This window comes from Electrophorus electricus, chromosome 11 (genome assembly GCF_013358815.1).
Source record: "Electrophorus electricus isolate fEleEle1 chromosome 11, fEleEle1.pri, whole genome shotgun sequence".
Taxonomy (NCBI): Eukaryota; Metazoa; Chordata; class Actinopteri; order Gymnotiformes; family Gymnotidae; genus Electrophorus; species Electrophorus electricus.
Window position 1 is genome coordinate 23,331,171 of NC_049545.1, and position 25,045 is coordinate 23,356,215.

At 46.3% G+C, this 25,045-nt stretch overlaps 1 protein-coding gene across 6 annotated transcripts in view; it reads left to right on the forward strand.

Moving 5' to 3' along the window:
- The window catches only part of tenm3 (teneurin transmembrane protein 3), a 263,354-nt gene that overhangs the window by 106,412 nt on the left and 131,897 nt on the right, over positions 1-25,045 (forward strand). The gene's annotated exons all lie outside the window — the stretch shown is intronic.

Sequence of the window (25,045 nt, forward strand, 5' to 3'; positions counted from 1 at the left end):
TAACGGGAATTTTCAGCTTTTTCTTCCTACTTTAGTTCCCCTTTTTTTTGGGGGGGGGGGTGATAAATCATGAACCTAATTACAGTTAGAATAACCGGCCCAGAATTACCGGACAGTCCACCAAATAAAAACAGGCATTTGTTTACAGGGATGACGGATATTTTTTTTTCAGAATCATCTTTCCTCCTTTTTTTCTTCTTGTCTCTTTTCTGTGTGTGTGTGTGTGTGTGTGTGTGTGTGTGTGTGTGTTTGGAGGGAAGGCAGGCTGTAGCACTTGCAGACATCGTACAATAGTCACTTACAGTGCAGCTAATTGGAAACGGCGCTGTTCTGGATGCTCTCTCGCGCTCCGTCACCTTCAGAAGTGACGCGCTCAGACCAGGGGCACCAGAACCCGATCCGCACTTTGCTGGAATGATCCGGAATGTTTGGGAATTACTGTTTAGGTCTGTGGATTAGGACGGAATTTAATTTTACTTATTTTTAGATGCAATTTTTTCACCTAGTGGTACATTAAAAAATGTTGGTGTTTTTATGAATTTGTCAAAGAATTTTCAGCAGTGTGTGTTTGAGTTTGTACATGTTTATTAGTCTGTGTGTGTGTGTGTGTGTGTGTGTCGGGAGGGGGGGCACTTCCTACACTTTACCTAGCTCTACTGCAGTCATTCTGTATTCCAGATCTGTGCTGTCCGTAATGTTAAACACGTGCATTTTGTTGAAAAACTGAACGCCAAGAGAAGAAGAGAGAGAGCGTTAAGGCCAGAAAAGAAAAAAGAAATGTAGCCGTCTCGCGTTTCAGCCGAGGCGCGGCGCTTCTGACCCCCTGGCTGGCGAGGCCGAGACCCTCAGAGGTGTGCGATGTCTCCCGACGCAGCCCTTACGGTAGTGTGCGTCCCCGGGCACCGGTGTGAGGTGCTGTGAGATTTATTGGGGGAGACCTCAGCTTTCAATTCTCACACACCTGATCGTGGGGGTGAGTCTAAACAATGGGCTCCATGTTTTAAAGTCAAAATGTGAGTGAGGCAATAAAAAACAGAAAACTCTCTCTCTCTCTCTCTCTCTCTCTCTCTCTCTCTCTGACTGTCTGTGTCGCTCTCTATATATCTTGTTCTGTTTTCTCTTTCCCTCTATGCCCCTTTACAAATGGAAAGGAATTGCCTAGCAACCAGTCCCATTTTTTTGGGCTCATGGGTGATATACATTGAGAGTATTCGTAATCTCGTTGATGGACTACATTACTGAAGATTGAGCTATTACTCTAAGAATAAAAGTTTCAATTACCTTTGGTACCAGCCAGCAGTAATAGCTGATTTACTGTGCTGTGAAATGAACAAGGTCACATTTTCTTACTCCGGTATTTCTTTATTTTATTATTTTATTAGCGGGTCGAGGGACACAGTGCGAGGTTCAGAGCCGGCTGGGGCTGGTGGAGTCTCTCGGGTTCTCGTTTATATAGTATGGGGTTCGTATTTAATTCATGGAGGAAGATTGGTTTGGGCCACGGTCCCGTTCTACTAGTGATGGAGGCCCGGGCGGGGGGGAGAGAGGGTGGGCACGGGGGTCCGCAAACGCCGCGTCTGTCCCCTGCTTGTGAAAGAGCCGTTAGTGAAAAGACCCTCTTAATGTGACGTTCTCCTGGACGATTAAAATAATACAGTTTTGCAGAGTAATTCAGCCTTTAACTTTGTAACAATGTACAATTCGAGCGCTCAAACTATTCACAGGCCAAGAGCCCCCCCCCCCCTCTCTCGCTCTCTCGCTCTCTTTCTCTCACCTCTCTCTAAGAAAACAGGCCCTCTAAAATAAAACAAATAAACAATTTGCAAAAATAAACAGAAAGAAAAATGAAATATTTCACGGGTTGGTTCTTCTGACGTAGAGAGGGCGGGAGGGAGAAGGAAAGAGCTGTGCATGATTTATGAAGCGAGGACACTAAAGACAGTAAAATAAAACAGATATAGGAAGGAGCAGACTGAGAGAAGTGAAGTGTATGTGAGCGAGGGGGCCTTATCTAGACGGACGTCCAAGCTGGGGTCAGCTATCTGCCGAGCTTCTCACAGACTCACAGAAGCTTCTAGAAGCAGAGACAGGGCCCCTGACTTTACCGCTCACCGCATCTCTGATGATTTGTTTTATTCTGGGGTTCCGAGCTTTAACTCAGCACAGATCAGTAATAAAGAGTAAATATACACATGCGCACACACACATGTATGCGTGCACACACACACACACACACACATGCATGCCTGATAACACGGTACCACTAACTCCTCGGGCCTTGTCGGGGAGACAAACGGGAAATGGCTTCACTAAAAGGACATTTTGGAATGTGGAAGAACGCAAAAAATGTTCAGTTCTATTATATTAAAAATAATTTTTGAATCGTTTTAAATTAAGTTCTGATACCATCTTTGTTTATTATTCAACAGATTGATTTCATTAAAGTCAGTGTGTTATTTTATAAATATTTAGAAAAATAATAAAATTACTCGCCTTTTATTTGTTATTTTTATTGTCAAGGCATGCTATAATTTTACAATATACTACATATAAAATATTATTATTGAATAACATAATACTAAAAACATTTTTGCTTTTCTTTTTTTGCTTACATTTTAAATACATTTTCAATCTACCAAATCTTTCACAAAGCAGCAACTAGAACAGATTTATAGATCAGATTTTAATTTTAAAAGGCCATTTCATATCCAAATATTCATCTTCTGTCTGGAAAATTCCGTTCCCGATTGCAAATATATTTTTTGATTTTTGAACTTTTTCATCAGTGTTTGTCATTATATTAGGTGTGTGTGTGTGTGTGTGTGTGTGTGTTTGTGTGAGCCAAAGGTGATGAAGTTTGAGTGAGGCACTCTGCTTCACCATAAATGTTTGTGTGATGTAGGACACACACACACAGATGAATTACCATATTACAGATATATAAAGATGTTTTTGTGTTTATATATATATATATATGTGCGTGTGTGTGTGTGTGTGTGTGTGTGTGTGTGTGTGTGTGTGTATATGTATATATATATATGTGTGTGTGTGTGTATATGTATGTGTGTGTGTATATATATATATATATATGTATGTAAAACATTTTCTTATTTCTTATATATTTTTATATTAAATTAAATCTAAATTTATAAATATAAAATATAAATATAAAAAATATAAATTATTATACTGTGTGCTATATAAATGCACATTATTATTATTAGTATTATTATTATTGGGATTTTATCTATTCATGCATGATAGCCATATATAATTTAAGTTATTAAAAACCATTAGAACCGCACAATATTCATTATACTGAGACTTTGATCTTTATGTTGCTTGGCAACCATTGCCCACTGTTAATGAACCACATTGCTTGGTGGAAGAATAGTTTATTGTAATTATTATAGTAAATAAATGACCAAAATAACACATTTAAATGTTTTATTGAACATGGATGTATTCTATCATATTGCATTTTTTCCCCCCATGTTGTGCGTGTGTTGCACACCCGTTAACCTCACTGGCTACATTACGGTAACACACAGTCTCTCCTACTGTGCTTTGCCGAAGTTTTCAATATGTCCAAAATACTGGAAACGGCACTATTATGAATGTTTCAACAATGCTAATGTCCATTTAGTCTAATACTTAAAAGTAAGCAACTATTGTCAAATAGAATTTTTTACTCATCACTTTTGTGAACAGTCCTCTGTGTGTGTGTGTGTGTGTGGACAGTAAGACAAGAGAGCATGTTAGTGTTTGTATGTTTTACTAGAATGTCGACACAAATATCCTTAGAGACCAGCACTTATACACACTTAAGCTTATTATATCTGTACACACGCACACACACGCATGCACACGTGTTCCTGCATGATGTAGAAGGAACCATTCTTGCAGAAGAAGGTCATTTGCCTCTGGTGCAGCAGGACACAGTAAATGCTGAGCCGCTCCAGACGTGTGTGTGTGTGTGTGTGTGTGTGTGTGTGTGTGTGTGTAATTCATCTTGCTGCTCCATTAGTATATCCCCATGTTCCCATTATTACTTATTTGATCTGATTTGTTTCTGCATTGTTTTCTGCTCATATTTATTTGAGTAACACTTTGTTTGAGTAACACATTTTTGTCTGTCAGTGTTACATGATTTGTAGCCCAGTAAAACAGGGTTCGGTGTACTGGTCATCAGACTGGTGAGTGTTCCGCTCAGCGCACCGGTCGGCATACCGGTCGGCATACCGGTCAGCGTATTTGTGTGTCGGTGCACTTCTTTGCGTTCTCTGCGTCCCCCGGGTCCTGTGTCCACATGTCTCGCCTGTCCCTGGTGGCTTTCCCGGGGAGTGCGTGGCGTCTGGCCTATATTAGCGCTCGCCCTGGAGACCCACGTGGCAACGCCACGGCTGGCAGCCATCAGGAGGTCGACCATCTCCCCCGCCGAGCTGGGCCTCCTCAGGGAAGGAGAGTTGCACTGTAGTGTCGTCCTCGCCTGGTTTCGTCAGGACTCTGGCCCAGCGGCTCCCTGCAGCAGTGTGTAGCTAGCAGTACACGGGAAGCCTGGAGCTACTCTGCTAGCTGGACCCGGTCAGAACCACAGACTGGACCCGGTCAGAACCACAGACTGCCCAGCTGTCAGAGGCCCAGCAGAGCAGCTGAACAGGCAGGAGACATTTCATCAGCTAAAACCTCCTCACTCTTTTTCACCCACTTATGTCCTCTAAACAAGATTATGGGATGTCCCCACTACCCTTGACGATCTCTCTCCCTCTCTCGCTCCGTTTCGCCCTGTAACCCTCCTTCAGATCCACCCTGCTCCACACCTGCTCCGCTCTCCAGCACAGAAGGGGAAGAAGTAAAACACAATAATAATAATATTAAAGTGGAGAGGGAGCAGATGCTGGTGCGGAGCAGTGCAGCGTCGTGTCGTAAACGCGGTTATGGACTCGGCCCGCGCGCTGGGGGGTGTAAACGCAGCGTCTGAGTGCTGCAAACAGGCTCACAGCAGCCCTAGCAGGACGAGGCGGGACTTCAGGGCTACAGCGCCACAAGGTGGTAACTTTAAGATGCTGCAGGGACAGGACATGGGCGGGGCATGGGCAGGACATGGGCGGGGCATGACGTGGGGTGGCAGCTTATTTTAAAATGGCTTGGCCCTATGATGTTTTATGATTGTGTGTAGCCAACATCTTGTGAATGTATGTGTGTGTGGTGTATGTGTATGAGTGTGTGTGTGTGTGTGTGTGTGTGTGTGTTTAGGAGGCAAATCTCCATCTCATGCCCCGTCCCCTGTTTGAATGTGACCCCAAAATTTGCCCGGAGGATGATGGGTGTAGATTGGGATGTGTGCAAGCTGAGGGGAGAGTTAGGGGACGTCTTAGGGTCGTCTGGTGGGGGGTGTCGGGGTCGTAACCTCGGAGACCCAGATCATTTTACAGGAAGATGAGGGGACCAAAAGGTCAAAAGCTCCAACACCTTCAAGCACATGTGCTTAGCAATCTGGAGTGCCCCCCCTCCCCAACACACACACACGTTTGTGTGTGTGTATAATTGTGTGTGTGTACCTGTAAAATGGATTAAATAAGTCATTAAGCTGTTTTATGAGTGACTATAACCTGGTTACTTTCAGTCATTACATCTTTAGTGCTGTTATATACACTCACACATGTACACACACACACACACACACACATACATGCACACATATGCACAAAATGCCAAAACTCACACACTGCACATACAAAAAAAAAAAACAGGATTGCTTTTTATTCCAGTGTTGCTTGCATGTATTAATTAGGCAAGTCTTTAAATTCTCTTCCTGTTTGTCTCTCTCTCTCTCTGAAGTGTTGCGTGTATGACCTTGTTTGTAATTTCCATTGTTGGAATCCCAGCAAACAGTTAAGTGACAAATTTAGTAGGCAATAAATCAAATACTGTGTTATTGATATATTTTATTTTTTAAAGTGTGTTATGTTTGAGATTTTGTTTTCTGTTGTTTGTTTGTTTGCTTTGTTCTGTTTTTCTTGTTTCATCCTCTCATTACGAATTTCTCTCGCACTCCCTCTCCTCTTTAAAAAGCCAAGAAAATGTCAGTGTGTAATTAAAGCTCCTCGGGGGACGGGAGGTGGGAGACTAAAACACAGGCACACGGTACGGAAACACAGGCACTGGAACACAGGCACACGGTACGGAAACACAGGCACACAGCACTGGAAATCAGGCACACGGCACTGGAACACAGGCACATGGTACTGGAACATAGGCACACGGTACGGAAACACAGGCACACGGCACTGGAACACAGGCACACGGCACGGAAACACAGGCACAGCACTGGAACACAGGCACACGGTACGGAAATACAGGCACACAGCACTGGAACACAGGCACAGGAACACAGGCACACGGTACGGAAACACAGGCACACGGCACAGGAACACAGGCACACGGTACGGAAACACAGGCACACGGCACAGGAACACAGGCACACGGTACGGAAACACAGGAACACAGGCACACGGTACGGAAACACAGGTACACGGCACTGGAACACAGGCATACGGTACTGTTTCTCTCTCCAGTTATCTCCATTAGTGTAACATTGGTGTGAATTTGGCTTTGCCAAGGACTAGCCGGTATTATAGCTAATGTTTGAGAATGACGGCATTTCTCCTCTTTAATCGGCCCGTCAGAGAGGCAGATCTCTTACGATGACCTTACGTGTAATTACAGCACTGTAACTCAAAATACTGACACCAGTAATAATCACAAAACAATTATGCTTTATCTCACCACCTCTGGCTTTCAAACAAATACTCCCACACAAATGTATGCACGCGCACACACACACACATGCACAGACATATATGCATATAAACACAAACACACCCAGAGCTGCATACAGGCACACACTTATGCATGCTCCCCACCCAACACACACACACGCGCACACACACACACCCACACGCAGCCTTGCATGCTACATAATAACAGAGATTAAGGGATAGAAAAACAACACAGAAGAGTGAGAGAGGAGGGAGGGAGAGAGAGAGATGGAGGGAGGGAGGGGGAGAGAGAGAAGAGGGGGCTGCATGGCTCTGGTTCTGTAGATTTGTGTTTGTGACTGTGATGATTTTGTCCCTGGTTCAGACTGGGATCACTGGAAAGGCTGAAGGCAATCCTCACAGACGACGCCCAGATTATGACCCAGATTCTAATCTAACGCTCTGTGTGCTGTTCTTGGGTCAGCGTGTCTTCTATAGCAGGCAGCGTGTGATGGTTTGTTCCAGGCCCTCTGATCAGGCCCTGGATCAGCCACTCTGGCCCTCTGGGGGGGTGCAGGTTGACCTCACTCTCTGGAATTTAAATGTCAGTGGAGTAAGCGTGGCGGGACAGAGAGTGTCGGCTGGCTGTGACCACCTGCGCCCGGTGTTAGTGTCTTAAAGGAGGTGATGTCATAGGACATGCTCATTACGCCAATCACGAGGAAAAGACAAATCCAATGGTTTGCTTTCTTTTTTTTCTCTCTATTTTCTGTAAAAGATTATGTTTATTGAAGGAGGAAGATGAGTCGATAAGTCTTTGAAGTTGGCTGTTTAATTCGAATCTCTTGGGAGCGCTGAACCACGTTCCGACCCAACTTTCCGAATCCACTGATGCAGACGTTTGAATTAACTTTCACAATGCTTATTTGAAACTAAGCACAGAAAAAGTAATTCACTAACAAGGAGTTTGTGTTTGTGTGTGTGGGTGTGTGTGTGTGCAAGGATGTGGGAGGGGAGTATCTGTGTGTGCATGGATCTGTGTTCATATGTCTGTCTGTGTGTGTGTGTGTATGGATGTATCTGCATGCATCTGCATGTGTGTGTGTGCACATGTATGTGTCACGTGTGTGTGTGTGTGTGTGTGTGCGCACAAGCGTGTGTGTGGGTGTGTAAAGTGTACAGGTTTGTAGCTGATATAGCCACGTTATTGTCATCCTGTGTGTAGCTTTCTGCTGTCCTGGTGCTGTCCAAACCACACACCTGCCCACACACACACACACACACACTAAAAAATTTCTCCCCGAGCATCCATCTAGCGCGCACACACACACACACACCTGCACACACTGTGTGCCTCAGTACATGCGTGATGGAGAATATAAAGTTTTCCAGTGATTTAATAATTGCAGTAAAATCCTTTATTAATGAGAATGAATGAACTGCAGCTTACTGCTCTAGTACGACTGTCAGGGAAAATGGATTTGTGCCTGTCAGGGGACATGTAGGTGGGCTGACCCTCTCGTGTGTGTGTGTGTGTGTGTGTGTGTGTGTGTGTGTGTGTGTGTGTGCACTCCTCCTCTCAAGCTGCGTGTGAAACCCCGTTATTCTCAGCTTCTGAACCAAAGAGGGACATTGCGGCTAAGCACGTAACACGGTTTCTTTTACACGCGGTTTCATTTACAGACAGTTCTCCCACTCTCAAGGTTATTCCCCTTAAACCTGCTTACCCTGACAGTCAGCATATTAACACCCACACAAACGCATCCATTACGGTGAGAACATGCAAAACAGATTTGCACGGCCAACACAAAGCCCCTTATGGTCACCTTAGCCTCACGTCCCCTTAATTATAGCAGGCGTGAATACTGACTGCTGGATCTAAGGTGCAAGGGCCGATGAAATCCCGCCGTAGTGCCCGGTCTCCGGGTAGGAGTCTGAGCAGAGCGGACCACCGCACCCGCGGGCCGCTTTCAGGACACGACAACAGGAGTGTTTATTGTATAGACATGCGAGCAGGTTGGCACCGCACTTCACCCCACTGTGTTTATCTGACAACTGGTTATACTGGTGGGTTTATAACTGGTGCGTATTTACAGTTTAATCCACGACGAGAGAAACAGTCAGTTTGACAGTCAGTTTGACTACCAAGCTTCATGCTTGGTGTGGGATAGTTGGTCAATTCAGTACCCTATATGAATACTATTGTAATTAATAATGATGATAATAATAATAATAATAATATAAATTTATTGATATGGCACTACATTTAAAATATTTGCAGAAACGTAAAATAAAATATAGCAATTAGAAAAATTGTAATAAAAAAATGTTAAAGTACAAATATTTTACAAAATAAAGAATAATGAAATATGAAATAAATGAATAAGACAAATCTGGAATAAAATGCATTTAATAGGAAAATAGTAATTGTGTGGGAAAATTATAATTAATTGTAATTTGAATTAATATTTAAAAAATCTGAATAAATATAATATATAACTGAAAAAACAAAAGAGTATTAACAGTTATTAAATATGATTTTAAAAGCACTAAATCAGTAAATTTTACTTAAGTGCTAAATATAAAAGATGCAATACGAGCTGTATAACAAAAAAAAAGGTATTACAAGGTGCCTTTGAAATACTGAGTGAATTCCAAATTTTAAAATAAACAAATACCTTTTTCTCCATCCTTCTCCTGTCTAACGTTTCTGTCATTTTCAGTAAGGCAGCACTTGATCTTAAAGCTGGATTTGGATCGTAGCTTGGCAGGGGGGTCGATACAGTCATGGTTTGTGCTGTGTTTGGATAATGTAGAAAACCCAGCCACGTCATAGCAGAACGCCCAACCACGTCGTAGCAGAACGCCCAACCACGTCGTAGCAGAACGCCCAACCACGTCGTAGCAGAACGCCCAACCACGTCGTAGCAGAACGCCCAACCACGTCGTAGCAGAACGCCCAACCACGTCGTAGCAGAACGCCCAACCACGCCGTAGCAGAACGCCCAACCACGCCGTAGCAGAACGCCCAACCACGCCGTAGCAGAACGCCCAACCACGCCGTAGCAGAACGCCCAACCACGCCGTAGCAGAACGCCCAACCACGCCGTAGCAGAACGCCCAACCACGCCGTAGCAGAACGCCCAACCACGCCGTAGCAGAACGCCCAACCACGCCGTAGCAGAACGCCCAACCACGCCGTAGCAGAACATCCAACCACGCCGTAGCAGAACATCCAACCATGCTGTAGCAGAATATTCAACCACGTCATAGCAGAACCTCTCTGCCCAGGAAGCAGGCTCACCGTGTGGTGCTCAGGTGCTTGCTGTCTTGTGAGATGCTAAGCTGATGCAAAGCTAGCCTGGTTCCACCAACATCTGGATTCCTGTACTCCTTGCCCCTTTGTGTGCTCTGTCCATATGTGTCCTGAGATTATATTTATTTATGTACCATTTTATTTTATTTCATGAGTACTGACAGGGTGGGTCAGCACCTGTGGTCAGTGTGGTCAGTATAACCGTATGCTAAAGCCCCCATGTGTGACGCGCCCCCCCCCCCCCCCCCCCCGGCTAGCCCCAAACAGTCTTGCATCGGATTCTGTATTTTTCTGAAGCTTTTGTTCTCATTGTAAGCTCTACCTCCACACACACACAGACACACACATATATATATACACACACACACACACACACACACACACACACACACACACACACACACATACACACACACACACATATATATATATATATATATACACACACACACACACACATGCACACACACACACACACACACACACATATATATATACACACGCACGTACACACTCACACTCACACACACACACACACACACACACACACACACACACACACACACACTCCAAGTCCTGTTTCCTCAGTGTCTCCCTCAGGGTGAGGGGTGCGGTTAGGCGGGAGAGAATTATGCGGCGTGGCGATTGTGACAGCAGCCTGACTGCCAAGTCCAAATAACTGTGAGGGAACAATAGCTGTGAGCAGACCCTCGAGAGCCAGGGGAGCGGCGGCCGCCAGAGAGCCGCGCGGGGCTGGAGGCGTGACGGAATGACAAATGCTCGCCTATGAGGTGGGAAACCATGAGGCCGGGATGGTGTGTGTGGGGTGTGTGTGTGTGGGGGGGGGGGACTCCTATAGTGTCCCCCTCGAACGCCTCTGTGCTGTTTGATGTCTGAAGGAGTACATATAGAAGTATTCCCACATTACTTGGCTTCTAGCCTCATACGGAGCGATGAAACATTTTAGGCCTACAGCTTGAACGAGTGGAAAAGTTGTGTGTGTGCGCGTGTGTGTGATGGATAGAGGGAGCGAGGAACAGCACAGCAAAAGTCTGATGAAACGTCATGACGGTTTGACTCACTGTCTGATGACAGAAGATGGTGGGAAAGCAAAACCAAGAAAGAGAAAAATGTGCAGAGGGAGGAAGAGAAGCGAGGGGGAATGAGAGAGGGAGGGGGGGGGCTTGGCGCACAAAGATGGAGAACTGAGGAAGGCTCAGAGAGTATCAAACAAATGGGTGGACAGAAAGAGTGAAAATGAAGGAAGGAGAAAAAGAGGATGACGGAGAGAGAGAATGAAACGGAGAGAGAGAATGAAACGGAGAGAGAGAGCAGTGAACTGCAGGATCAGGTTATTTTTAATCCTACAATTAGTGTAACAGATATCTCAACCACAACTCCTTTCCCAGATCAGTCTCAGACACTGTAGCTTCTCACACGAGCACAGCTCTCTCATTCTGAGACGTGGGTAGTAACGCGCCACATTTCTGTGCTGTATTTATACTGAAGTCATTTTTTAAACAAATTGTATTTTCGAAAGTTGTTTTAAAAGGAGGTTATTTTATACTCGAGTACATCTGCGAGGTCAAACGTACTTTTACCGCATTACAATTCATCCTCTTTGCTCCTGTTACTTTTTGAAAATAATTTTAATTCAGTATTGTGGGCATTGTCACCCGGTCCGGTCCAGTCCGGGTACCGACGGCCCTAAAGACGACAGCAGGTTAGCCAAGCGGAGAAGAATCGTCACGGGACTTCATGGATGTAGTCACAGGACAACGCTGACTAAGCACCAGCTATTCGTGAACCGGATTACACGCGCTAAGGAGGACAGAAGCGCACGCCCCGCGGTTATACAGATTAATGTGTACGTCGTGGGCAAGAGCCACAGAATAATCCCACAGGTTATAATATACCACGATGAATGTTAATAGTGATACACGCACTAAAACACTTGTGTACCTTTGACACAAATCAGCCTTAATTGATGTGTCATCAGCACGCGCAGTCCCGCCAAACCACACTCACGTGGTGTCAAATGAGCTAAACGTGCTGTAAATGATCTGTTCCTTGTTTGAAGCTGGCGACAAGTTTCATTCATTTGCCAGTTCACTCGAAGAGAAATTGTTTTTGACACATCGATTTGGTGTTTCTGTCTGAATCGACTTTGATTTGATTTGATTACACTGTTTAACAAATATATTATCCCTTTTTTTTTTTTTTTTTTAAAAGGGGAAAAAAAGGTTTCTTCTACATTTTTGCAAGCTGAATCCAAATATGTTTTGAGAATTTCTCCATCACCCGTAGTTCTTGCTATATGTCCTCGTGTATTTTATGGAACAGCAGTGCTAAGGAAAGTGGGTCCCCTCAGACTCTGGCTGGACACTGAAGAGGGATGTTCCTCAGGCCAAATATAGACAAAAATCACACACCTGTACATTTTAGGAGCACGTCTGTGCATAATTTAAGTGTAATAACAGGCTTTTTTATGAATAAGTAATACATACGTATTATAAAATGTAATTGTTCTGTCACTTAAAATCCATGCCTGATGGAAACATTTTAAATATAGATTTTAATTCAATGTAAAAAAAAAAAAAAAGTACTGTGAGGTCCACCTATTTTAGGTTGTCTGGTGCTATTAAATGAGGAAATAACTCAGTACGTGAGTCTTTTTACTAGATATATATGACATAAGTGAGGATTCCCTAACAGCAAGTTAAATGGCTACAATTTTGAAGAGTTATGTTGCCATTTTGGTGATTCTTTTTGAAATATTTCTGTTTACAGAGTCCCTGGGAGTTAACTGTGAAACACTTTACCTTGGAATACTGTCGGGCAAAATGGAAAGACTGAAAAATACACAATCCTCTTTATTCCTTTATTCCTTCAGTCCTCCTCTGGATGGGTCATTCTGTCCAGAGTCATAGTTTTCTGTGATTGGATTGCAACCGTGAAGGACTCTGCTATATGTTGGACAGACATTTCTCTCTCTCTCTCTTTCTCTGTTTTGATAAGTGTTCTTTCTCCCAGATGTTTTGTGAGACACAAAATCCGTACAAGGCCACTTCCGGTTTTCCTAAATAATCTGGGTTGGTTGGTGTGGAAGACGACTGCAATTCCCCCAGGCCGTCTCACTCCACCGGAGACGCCGTCCTGGAGCTCAGCGCCTGAGCCCGTAATTGTCCGAATGAAAGCGCGGTGTCTCTAACCAGCACCGCACCGGCTTGTCACGCTGGCCAGATTCTCCATCGGGCGTTTACGTTGTTGACCTTCGAGCACCGTGTGAGTGCCAAAAACTGTGTTCACGAGAAGCCTGAACTCCTCCTGAAGTTTCATCCAGCCAGCGCGGAGGGCTATTGGCCCAGACGAGCACAGCGGCGGAAGGGAGTTGAGTCTGTGTCTCTCAGACATGGAGGTCAGGCACAGGGTGGGGGGTCTTTTAATCCAAGTTTAAGATGACTGCTGCAACACAGAGAAAGATAGATAGATAGATAGATATGAAGAGAGATAGAAGGGGGGGTTTATCTTTCCATTAAAATGCTAATACATTTAAATGTCCCACCTATTGAAGCTCTACTTGTTTTGCTCACATTATTTGTTTAAATCCCCCACTTCAGAAATCACACTGAAGGTTATCACACACTAAAACAGACACACAATTACACACACACACAGTTACACAAATTAGCCAGCAGTGGAGAAATATTATGGGGAAATTAAAGAGCATACCGCCGTGAGACGCTGTCACACCGTGAGATGCTGTCACACCATGAGATGCTGTCAGATCTTGAGATATTGTCATACGGCGACCATTCAGCCAGTCAGATGCAGGCACAATGTCTTTTTGACGGACTTATTGTTAGGGTGCGTGTGTGTGTGTGTGTGTGTGTTGCACGCAGAGCTAACATCCAGCAGAGAGTCTGAACTTCTGAACTTTAAAAGAGCTTGTGTTTCTGCCTTACCGAGCTTTTGCCATTCAGCTAATGCCAAAGCTGCCAGCCATGCCAGAGGCTTTATAACACACACACACACATTCATATACTTACACTCCCCAGCACGCGCACACACACACACACACACACGCGCGCGCCCACACAACCTCTCTCATGTGCTCATACACCTTTACTCGTGCACAGTCGCACACGCAGAGGTGTGTTCATTCTGTCTCCTGCTCACTGATGTGAGCAGGTTTCTCCTGGAGTCATGTGAATAAGGCCTTGTTTGCTAGGGTTCAGCTGGCCGCTAAATCACCCTGTAGCTGACGACATGTGCGAACACACCCAGCACACTGACAGTGCGCGGGGCCTGCTCGCTCCCTCTCTCCCTCTCTCTCCCTCTGCCTCTCTCCCTTTCTCTCTCTGAGTGCTTTGACCACACCGACAGCTAATTAACATTGATTTAGGCTTTCCAAGGATCCGGTGGGTCCTGTTTGTCCAACCTGACAGTTTGTTTAAAAGCCATCTCTCATTTTTCTTTCTGTGTCTTTTTCTTCCTTCATCTGTCTAATTTCATGGCTGTTTCATGGCTGTATTCAGTGGTGGACCAGAAGAGTCATGTATTAAGAAAATGATGGAATGATTTCAATTATGATCGGATTTTGTTTGCTATGTCAATTAGGAATAACAATTTAGAATTGAACGAGGAGAAAACCAAACAAAAGGCACCGTTTTTGTGTGTGTGTGTGTGTGAGTGTGTGTGCAGCTATCTTAGCTGCTCTCATTAACTCTTGAGGAAGAGTGTGTGTGCACGCATCTGTCTTAGCTGCTCTCATTAACTCTTGAGGAAGAGTGTGTGTGTGTGTGTGTGTGTGTGTGTGTGTGTGTGCACGCATCTGTCTTAGCTGCTCTCATTAACTCTTGAGGAAGAGTGTGTGTTGTGTTATCAGAGTGGACTGGTCAGTGTTCCCTTGACACTCTCACACCAGTCATTCAAAGACTGTGAGTGTGTGTGTATGTGTGCATGCACTCATGAAAGCACATTTCCAAATAGGTACCAAATGTACACACACATATTCACACAGTGCAGAGATTATCAGTGTCTGTGTGTTGGTCAGGGTGTGTGTGTGTCTGTGTTGCATGCAGGTTGCAAAGTTCTGTAAAGACACTGTCTTTGTGCTGCACAGAGAAACCGGCCCAGAAACTGTCTCTGTGCTGCACAGAGAAACCGGCCCAGACACTGTCTCTGTGCTGCACAGAGAAACCGGCCCAGACACTGTCTCTGTGCTGCACAGAGAAACCGGCCCAGACACTGTCTCTGTGCTGCACAGAGAAACCGGCCCAGACACTGTCTCTGTGCTGCACAGAGAAACCGGCCCAGACACTGTCTCTGTGCTGCACAGAGAAACCGGCCCAGACACTGTCTCTGTGCTGCACAGAGAAACCGGCCCAGACACTGTCTCTGTGCTGCACAGAGAAACCGGCCCAGACACTGTCTCTGTGCTGCACAGAGAAACCGGCCCAGACACTGTCTCTGTGCTGCACAGAGAAACCGGCCCAGACACTGTCTCTGTGCTGCACAGAGAAACCGGCCCAGACACTGTCTCTGTGCTGCACAGAGAAACCGGCCCAGACACTGTCTCTGTGCTGCACAGAGAAACCGGCCCAGACACTGTCTCTGTGCTGCACAGAGAAACCGGCCCAGACACTGTCTCTGTGCTGCACAGAGAAACCGGCCCAGACACTGTCTCTGTGCTGCACAGAGAAACCGGCCCAGACACTGTCTCTGTGCTGCACAGAGAAACCGGCCCAGACACTGTCTCTGTGCTGCACAGAGAAACCGGCCCAGACACTGTCTCTGTGCTGCACAGAGAAACCGGCCCAGACACTGTCTCTGTGCTGCACAGAGAAACCGGCCATGACACTGTCTCTGTGCTGCACAGAGAAACCGGCCATGACACTGTCTCTGTGCTGCAGAAACCAGGTCAGTCAGGCAGCTACAGTGCAGGAGAATAATGCACAGCAGTTCACTTTACACACTTAGATAATCTTTAGTGTGTGCGTGTGAGCACACATTCGTATATGTGTTCGAAGTGTGTAATCTATGTGTAATAGTGTGTAATCTATGTGTAATAGTGTGTAATCTATGTGTAATATTGATTTCTTCCTTTGCTTTTATTCTGAAATGTTTGTGTGTAGGTGTGTGAGCAGATTTCTCTCTCTCTCTCTCTCTCTCTCTCTCTCTCTCTCTCTCTCTCGCTCTCTGTTCAGTAATCAAAATGTTTCTTCAAACACGCTGAAGTTGTTCAAAACTTATTCAGGAGGTTCAGAGACTGAATTATTGAAACAAATTGTTGAAAATATGTTTCTTTCTTTAGCCAGCCAGAGGTCAAACTGAAGTATTCGATCTCCCAAAGGCTCCTGCTTCAGCTTCTGTTGAATTGTGGTTCACCACATTGGCAGAGCACATTGTGGTGTAAGCAGTGCTGACAGAATGCATCTTTTGAGAACGTTTGCAACCATTTCACAAACAAAGCAGACTTTGCACGCGTCTGTGGGGCTGCTCCCACAGACAGCTCCTGCCTGTCGTACTGTCAGATTGTCGGGGGTCCAGACCACCCATTAACCAGTCCCACCTCGAGGACAAACCTGTGAATCAGAACCTAATCACATTAGCGGAAACACACACACACACACACACGCGCGCGTCTACCCCATCGGTGTCTCACTGTTCCTTTACCCTGCAGGCATTGCTGTCATTTATGCTTCCCAGTGAGCAGCTAAAGGATGTGGGAACATGCGCATCCCAGAGTGGTGCTGATGTGAGTCACTCCGTACACAGTTCAGACAACAGTTGCAATGCCACCGTGGCAACGGCACCGAACGGAGATGGAGAGTAAAGGACATGTGGTGGGGAGACAGCCGGAGGGAGGGAGGGAGGGAGGGAGGGAAAGAGAAAGGGAGAGAGGGGGGGGGGTGCAGAGACTGTAGCGAGACAGTGAGTGAGTGGGACATTTTAGGAGTGAGATGTGTAAGGTTCCAATAAGAACAGGAGGAGGAGAGACAGTGAGGAACCCCTAAAGAGAGAGAGAGAGAGAGAGAAAGGGATGGAGGGAGAGGGAGAGACATGGAGAGAGAGAGAGAGCGAGAGAGAGAGACCAAAATAGCCCTTTTCAGTGTCTGTAACCAGACCAGAGCTGTGAGCTTTAAAAGCAAACTGAGCAAGAGATAGAGGGATAGAGAGAGCGAAAGAGAGAGAAAGAGATGGAGCATAGAGATGAAGAGAAAGCTGATACTCAGGAATGGGGCAGAGGCGTTCAGGGTGTGTGTGTGTGTGTGTGGGGTGTGGTGGGGTGTCTGTGGTGTGTGTGTGGTGTGTGTGTGTGGGGTGTGGGTGTGAGTGTGGCTGGTGGGGGGGGGCGTTTAGTCTCTTATCTTATGAGAAATAGGTATCATAAATATCCAGCTCCTTCCTTACTGGAAACACACTCTCTCACACACCACACACACACACACACACACACACACACACACACACACACACACACATACACACACGCGTGCACACACACACACTGCTTTGGAGATAACTCAAAAGGGAAGCCAAATAGACTCACCATACAATGCTCATACTGTAATATACTGTACGCTCTGTCCCGAGGAGTTCGAACAACACGGCTTACCAGACAGATTTACTATGGTCCGCACACACACACACACACACACACACACACACACACACTCTTTTCAGGACAGAAAAGCAGAGAGGTTTGCCTGTCACTTAGATCACGAAGCAGATCTTTAATAGAAGGATTTACGATGACTACAATAAGCAATCAGTCACACTTGAGCAGAGGAAGAGCCTTTAGCAGGCGCCCAGTCCGACAGCTGGTCCAGGCCTGGACGAACACCGCCAGGCTGACTTGTAGGCATGGCGTTTGTCACCCAGCTAAGCCGTGCTTGTGTGAAGAGGGCGTCCTCGCTCTCTCTCTCACACATACACGCACATTTGGCCGCGTGATTGACGGACTCTTGTGTGCGGATAGCTTTAGCTTCGATCCCCGCAACTTCTCATAGCCTTTGTCTGTGTTGTGCGTGTTCGGAGCAGGGGGTGCCCGATTGGGTGTCTGGGGCTTAGGCTCCGCCCCCTGCCACCAGCCTGGCACGGCTCTGCCCTCGTCAGCTCTGGCATCACCGCTGTGCCCACCCCCCCACCCCCCACTGAAGGATTGGCCTTCAGAATAAAAGGCTAGCAAGAGACAGCCGCTAAAGAGGCTTGTTGGATGGGGGTGTGGCATAAAGGCTGGTGGAGGGATGGGGGTGTGGCATAATGGCGCGTCACAAGGAGGCGGGGTTTAGGGACAGGGCTGTGGTTTAAGGAGTGGGTAAGAGGGAGATGGGCCATTGGGGTGGGGCAGATGGAGGGCTGATTTTATTTATTTATTTATTTATTTATTTTTGCCCACCCGTGTGTCCTTGTGCCTCCCTCAGTGTGCTGGCTCTCACTCCTTATTACGCTCCCCACTTCACTCTCTCTCTCTCTCTCTCACACTCTCACTCTAATCAGAAGGTTGCCAGATCAAGTCCCACCGCTGCCAAGCCTCCACTGTTGGGCCCCTGAGCAAGGCCCTTAACCCTCAGTTGCTCAAGTTGTGTTCAGACTTAATCTAAGTCACTTTGGATAAAAGCGGCTCACTGTAAAGCTAAATGAGTTTCAGACTCTCTGATTCCTTAAATGGACACAGATCCTCCATCTGCCTGCACACGTCTGCTGCTTATCTGAGACCAGTTAAACATGTCAGACCTGACTGGACTTGGTGAGCAGGGTTACATGTAGTATTTTGTTGGGTATGTTAGCATGGATACACAGAGCTGTTACTAGTTTAACTTTAACTGTACATTTGAACTGTACAGTTTCCCAGTGAAGCTGGGATCACATCCATACAAGGACATATGAAAATATATTGCAGCAAACATTGTTGGAATAGGTTGATGACATATATTCATACTGATGACATATTTTCTACTTCTTGTAGCAGTAAGACTGTACAATTTATTGCTTTCCCTCCATCTTGTGCATCTTATGCAGCATTTGATGTGTTTTGTAAATGGAGGAACACTTGAATCAGGAGTGTCGGAGGAGGCAGAGTTCTGTTATGCTGTGCTAGGCTGGACTGTATGATGTGCTGCTGGACGGTGAAGTGCTTTGCTCTGTGCTTTGTTCTTTCACCTTCTGGTGTTCAACACACCAAAGGAAGATGTGATTTGTGATTGATAAATCTGCAGAACACGCCCATATGTTTCGAACGGTGACTGACTGCACTGGTCTGATTGGTTTCTGGCTGTGGTCTCCTTTGGTAATGGATGTGAGTCCCAACAGCAGGGGAGGGGAGGGGTGAGTATAGCTAATGCCAGCCTGATTCAGCCATTGTAAAGGAGGCTAACGAAAACCCTTTAGGTGTGTGTGTGTGTGTGTGTGTGTGTGTGTGTGTGTGTGTGTGTGTGTGTGTGTGTGTGTGTGTGTGTTTGGGGGGGGGGGGTTGTGTGGGTGTGTATGGGTGTGTGTGCACTTGTGTATGTGCATGTGTGTGCTCACAATGAGGTCCCAGTAGGCTGTTTGGCCCAGAATACTGTACTGGCAGCCCCGGTTGGATTAATACTAAGAGATTTGGCTTCTCCTCAGAGATAAATGCTCACATCATAAAGAAAGACAAGAAGGGAATCGTGTTATCTTGGGCAGTAGTGCTTTTATCCGACACTGACCGGCTACATACACACTGCACAGCACAGCACTGCACCGACATCACAAACCCCAAAACCCCCCCATAAACAAACAAAAACATAGATTATCTAACAAACATCTGCAGTCTTTAATGAACACTCTCTAATAATAATAAAGTTACAGTTATAAAGCACCTTTCATGAATGGGGAGAGGAGAGAAGAAGATGGAGAGATGCCAGTTATGGAGAGATACCAGTTTTGGGAGATAATTGTTATGGGGAGATTGTGGTAGAGAGTTCCAGAGTCTAGGCGCAGGTGTACAGAAGGATCTGCCGTCCATGGTTGTGAGTTGAGTTTGAGGGACTGTAAGAAGACCAGAAGTAGAGGACAGACCTGTAGGAGCAAGACTGTGAGAACACCAGCATAAACACTAACATTATCCAAACACCAACATTCTATTCTTCAAACACCCACCTACAACAAACACCACCATCTTAAAAAGGAACAGGAAGTCCAAATGAACCAGTCTGTGTAGGGGTGAGCGCGTGAGAGACGTCCCAATGAATACACTGACCAGAACCTTCACGTCTGGATCCACTGGGCTTTGGGTTTGGGTGGAGCTTTGCAGTCACAGTCCATTCACTTGTGTCTAAAATGTTTAAACACCTGTGCAGGTGTTGCTGAAACCCTGTGATAATCACTTATATTGGATACTGAAGTGAGTTTTTTTAATTACTATGATGTTTTGTTACTGTGATGCGAGAAGGCACTTTAGACCTGCTGGTCCTGCCTCTGACTGTGTCCTGCCTGTGGCTGTGTCCTGCCTGTGGCTGTGTCCTGCCTGTGGCTGAGTCCTGCCTCTGACTGTGTCCTGCCTCTGACTGTGTCCTGCCTGTGGCTGAGTCCTGCCTGTGGCTGTGTCCTGCCTGTGGCTGAGTCCTGCCTGTGGCTGAGTCCTGCCTGTGGCTGTGTCCTGCCTGTGGCTGTGTCCTGCCTGTGGCTGAGTCCTGCCTCTGACTGTGTCCTGCCTGTGGCTGAGTCCTGCCTCTGACTGTGTCCTGCCTGTGGCTGTGTCCTGCCTGTGGCTGAGTCCTGACTCTGACTGTGTCCTGCCTGTGTTTGTGTCCTGCCTGTGGCTGAGTCCTGACTCTGACTGTGTCCTGCCTGTGTTTGTGTCCTGACTGTGACTGTGTCTGCAGGGACACATATCCCTGACAGCCTGATGTTTTGTTTACGCACCCCGAAATCTGCCTAACGTTCCGTAAACCCCAGCAGCTTAACGCTCCAGTACAAACCGGACCGGAGTGGCTTGGCTGAGGCCATCCGGTACTGCGTCGTAAAACGGAAGACTGACATCATGGAAATTTTTGCCTTTCCTTTATCGTTTTTTTTTTCTCTCTTTCTTTGTGGTGTGTTGAGAAAAGAAGAGCAGGATCGATACGTCCGCATTCAAAGCCTGGAAGTGTCGCTTGTCATTTCAGCTCCTCTCTCTCTCTCTCTCTTCCTCCGTCTCTCAGTGAGGGAGCCGTTGTGTTTTTTTTGTTTGTTTGTTTTTGTTTGTTTTTGGTTTTTTTCCCCAATTTCTAGTTTCCTGAGCAGTTTTTTTTTTTCTTCAGCTGTCTCTGAAAGTGTTGGGGCACTTTTAGTGTGTGTGAAATAAGCGCCTCACACAAAGCCCTGGGTGTAAAGAAGCAGGATTACCACCGCGTGCACGACTCTCTTAAAGCTGAATTAACCACTCATTCATCTTTGTTTTGGCTCCAAAAACAGCCTTGTAAAGAAAGGTGACACTTAACAGCACCGAACGCCTGACAGCTAAACGAGGCAAACCACTTAGCTGTCGTGTCCCCCCCCCTCTCTCTCTCTCTGCCCCCCATCTTCACCTTTCTTCTCATTCTTTCCCTCTCTCCTTTCTCCATCTACAAGCTGTGTGAAATAGAGGTGGCAGTTGTAATGTTCTCCCCAACTCCTCTCTCTCTCCTGACGGGGATGTGGGAATCTTTGTGTCTCTGCCATTGTGTCCCACCTGTGGAACCGCATGTCCTCATACAGAAGCTTACAAACTTGAGCCTGTTGATCTCTCTGCGTTTCCTTCAACACGTCTCCGCTGTGTTAAGCACCACGCAGCTTGCTTTCAAACTTTGAGTGTGTGTGTGTCAGTGGGAAAATGACTGAAAGATATTTAGGAACAATACAACAGACACACACGAACTGAGCTAGGTGGCTTTTCTGGTAGCCACCAGTGTAGATCTGGACAGTACATTCTGCCATCAGTGAGTCCATTTGGAGATGGTTTGGCTCGATTTCTCCATGGATCTCTCCGTCTGACCTCCCCAGATGCTCCACTCCACTGTAGCGTCCTCTGCTTTCTCCTTGGACACCACCAAACCACCTCCACACCAAAAGTTACAAACGCGTCTTCTGTTTCCTCGCCGACCTGTCACGTGACTACACAGATCCATCCCAAAAACTGTAGACAATGGCGTGCGATGCCGTCAAAACACCAGTAGAATTTAGCTGCGTCTAATCATGCAGAGATCTGCTCTGTTCCACCGTGCGCCTGGAACCAGAAGGCCTTGTAGATCCCAGTGGAGAAATTCAGTTCTCTGCTTTTGGCCATACGGTGCCCCTTTTTCTTGGCTATCCAAGAATGTAATTATTTAAAGTCCATTATCCTTACTAAATCTCAGTCAATCTGTGCTTCGGACATGACTGTGTGTGCGTGTGTCTGTCTGTCTGTGCATGATGTCTGTTAGTTTATGTGCTTTGGGTGTGTGTGTATTTGTGTGTGTGTGTGTGTGTGTGTGTGTGTGTGTGTGTGTGTGTGTGTGTGTGTGTGGCTATTGCCAGATTGAAGTTGGCACTGTAGCTTAGCAGCTGTTGTGCAAGTGATGCAGGGCATCTTGGGGGGCTGGAGAGCGTGCTGACCCCGCTAGGGAGGGGGATTTGGGGGTATGAGGGTTGGTCTTGTGGGATTGGGGGGCCTGGGACCATCCTAACTGACCTCTTCCAACCCAAGCAGCTCACACAGTCTGATCAGGAAAAGAGGCTTTATTCATCCCCTCTCTCTCTCTCTCTCTTCTCTTTCCATCCCTCTTTCGTTGCATTTAAGATATCTCTTGTGGTGTTTGATAAAATATTCTTCTTGTGTTTAGCATCTCTTTGCAAATCTTTTATTTACAGCAGATTAAATGTAGCTCGGCACGCCCGTGGCTCTTTCTCCTAGCCGTGGTGTGTGACTCGGGGCTTTAGGCGGGACCTGCTACCCTGCTGGTTTGTATTAAGCTGGTCTGAATGGCCGGGTCGAATCCAGCCGCGCTGGTGCGTCTGCTTGTCTGGTGTTATAACAGAGCAGGCCCGCTGGTCAAAACAGCATCTTCCTCGTCCCTGCGCTTCAGTATGGGAGCCTCACGCTGTCCGTGTGAGTGTGTGACACAAAGAGGAAGGATGTGTTCCTGACATCTGTGTATCAAAGGTGTTAGGAGTTAGTGTTTGGGATTTAACATCTGTGTATCAAAGGTGTTAGGAGTTAGTGTTTGGGATTTAACATCTGTGTATCAAAGGTGATAGGAGTTAGTGTTTGGGATTTTCAAGATTTTTGGGATTTTCAAGTTTTGGGATTTTCATGCAGTAATCTTCTGGTGGAGAACTCTCTCTGTCTTTCTCTCGCTCGTTCTCTCTCTCTCTCTCTCTCTCTCTCTGTATCTCAGTTAATTTCAGTAGTACTTTATTGACATGACAGATATTCATACTTGTATTGGCGAAACTTTTATGAAGAAATTACAAGCATAGAATTGTAAACAAAAGGTAAAATAGATTTAAATCGTATACATCACACTCTCTCTCTCTCTCGCTCTCTCTCTCTCTCTCTCTTTCTCCCTCTCTCCACATTGGGGTCTGTGTGTGATTAAAAGTTTGTAGGTGTTTGTGTATGCTTACGCATGCATGCATAAATGTGCTTGTGTGTGTGTGCAGTCTCTCTCTCAGCCCCCTGCTTGTGTGTGTGTGTGTGTGTGTGTGTGTGTGTGTGTGTGTGTGTGTGTGTGTGTGTGCTGGTGTAGTAGTCCACTGTGAGAGCTTTGTCCGCTGTTCAGTCAACAGCTTAATGAACTTTTCTCACCCTTAGCAAACCACAGGCCCCTAATTAGACCAGAGTACAGTGCTAATACTCAGAATGTGTGCTCATGCAAGAGTGTGTGTGTGTGTGTGTGTGTGTGTGTGTGTGTGTGTGTGTGGCTCTTACCCTGTGTGTTGTAGCTGTTTGGGTATTTTTGCATTGTTTTGACTCTGTTGTCTGTGATTGATGGTGTAATTGGTGGTTCTGTTTGACGCAGATCTGCCTGCTTCACACTGGAGTGTGCAGTTGGTTTACAATGTTACAGAGAGATAGAGAAGGTGGGAGGGAGAGAGGGAGTCACATGGAGAGAGAGAGAGAGATAGAGAGGGTGGGAGGGAGAGAGGGAGTCACATGGAGAGAGAGAGAGAGATAGAGAGAAGGAGGCAGAGGGAGGGAGAGAGAGAGAGAGAGTCTGTTAGCAGTAACGCTGCCGTTTACATGAATGACATAAGGCAACAAAAATGAGACACAGAGTGTGTGTGTGTGTGTTTGTCTGCTGGAAGACCTGAGGAATCGGGGACATTATATTATTAATCTCTGCTTACACTCACCTCGGCCTTCAGTTGCCTTGTGTACGCCTGTACCCCCCATTAGCGTGACTGCACTGTGAATCACTGGAAATTGAATCTCGCCGCTCCGAGCGGGAAAAGAGCTCCTCTCCTCCACATCAGAAGAGCGGAATTATAGATCCTCCCATCAGCCTGAGCACTCACCTCCCAGCCTAAACTCAGTTAGGGGAATCCGTCTTCATTTGGACCTGCTGTGACGCTGATTTGATGCGGGACACTCAGGAATGTTTGGATATTTGGGGGTGGGGTTATGTGGGTGGGGTAGCGGGGGTGTTCTGAGCAGCGATTCAGAGCTAGAGGCTGAGATCACAGCACACAGGCATTATACCACATCTCCTGGGTGAGAGGAGAGAGAGAAAAGGAAGAGGGAGGGAGTAGAGGAGAAAGGTAGAAGGGGTAAGGGAGGTGGGGAGGTGGGTGGAGGGGTAGGGGAGGTGGGGAGGTGGGTGGAGGGGTAAGGGTAGAAGAGGGATGCAGCCAGCTGGATGGAAGGTTGGTGCAGCAGTCTACACGGTTCTACAGCAGGTCTACACCATGTTTAGAGCAGGTCTATGGCAGGTCTACACCATGTTTAGAGCAGGTCTACGGCAGGTCTACACCATGTTTAGAGCAGATCTACAGA